At 47.4% G+C, this 1,051-nt stretch overlaps 1 non-coding gene across 1 annotated transcript; it reads left to right on the top strand.

The window, feature by feature from the left end:
• Positions 1–697: 697 nt before the first annotated feature.
• TGME49_327550 lies at positions 698–771 on the top strand. The gene has a single exon. It is a non-coding gene; the product is annotated as a tRNA-Ile (tRNA).
• The last annotated feature ends 280 nt before the right edge of the window (positions 772–1,051 follow it).

Here is a 1,051-nt window from a genome sequence, read left to right as displayed (position 1 = left end):
TCGGTGAGTGTAAGATTTTTTGTACGTCATTGCGTCTATCGTCCCGCGTCGGCGTTGCTGTCTGCAGCGCATCGTGGCCTGGCGCCGACTTCACTAAGCCCAGGAGTGTTCCGCCGAGTCATAAATTACCTCTTCACATAACAGGCACGTGTACCCGACAGCGGTGTACAACAAAACATGCGCCTTTGTGCTTCGGCATACTTCCTGGAAGGAGAGAGCGTCGGCAGTTCCACAGTAATACAACGTGCTTGTCGACGCTGGAGAGTTGCAAAAGAAATTTGTGGAAGCTGCGCGGATGTATTCCACTTAAAGTGCAACTCTTCCCTTTGTTTAATTTTTTTGTGAAGGATGGGAAGGACTGTCGTTTCAAAATAATGTTCATGTCTGTCTTTTGTTCAAAATTTGTTGATTGCACTGATTCACGAATCATCGCCTCGTCCGATGCCTCTTGTGACTAGGTCACCGGTGTCCGTATACTGTTCCAACCGAGCAACGAGCCACATTGGGCTCAGCTCGATGCTGAGTCATCGTATGAGTCCACCAATAGGCGCCCACGATTTCAGCGGCTCTTTACTCAGATTCCTGCCTCGTTAAAGACGTACTGGTGCCCAGGAATAATAGTTGTGAATTTGGTACTTCTCATGAGAACCGCATTGCCTGATTACGAACCCCAGGCTGAAGATATTACTGTAGAACAGCCCCCGTAGCTCAGTTGGTTAGAGCGTCGGTCTTATGAGCCGAAAGTCGTGGGTTCGATCCCCACCGGGAGCATAGATAATAAAAGATAACGTGAATACAGTAAAGTGTGCAGTTATAGGAGAGTTTTTCTGAAAGCTAAACTAGTTTTAGTTTTGTTTAAACTCCCAAGAGTCTGTATAAACTCCTTCGACTCTTAAAAGTAGGCGCGAATCAAGCGGTGACTGGCGGCCAAGCAGAGAGGGCAGCAGCAGCCACCCCGTAACTATTGGTTCGGAAACTGCACCTGAACGTTCGTTTCCTTGAGTATTTTTCGCTGCAGCTAGCCTCTCATAATTTCAGATAATCAGTTTTA

The sequence above is a fragment of the Toxoplasma gondii genome (genome assembly GCF_000006565.2).
Source record: "Toxoplasma gondii ME49 unplaced genomic scaffold asmbl.1702, whole genome shotgun sequence".
Classification (NCBI taxonomy): Eukaryota; Apicomplexa; class Conoidasida; order Eucoccidiorida; family Sarcocystidae; genus Toxoplasma; species Toxoplasma gondii.
Note: the sequence above shows the minus strand (reverse complement) of the source record. Positions and strands in the feature narration are given on the sequence as shown.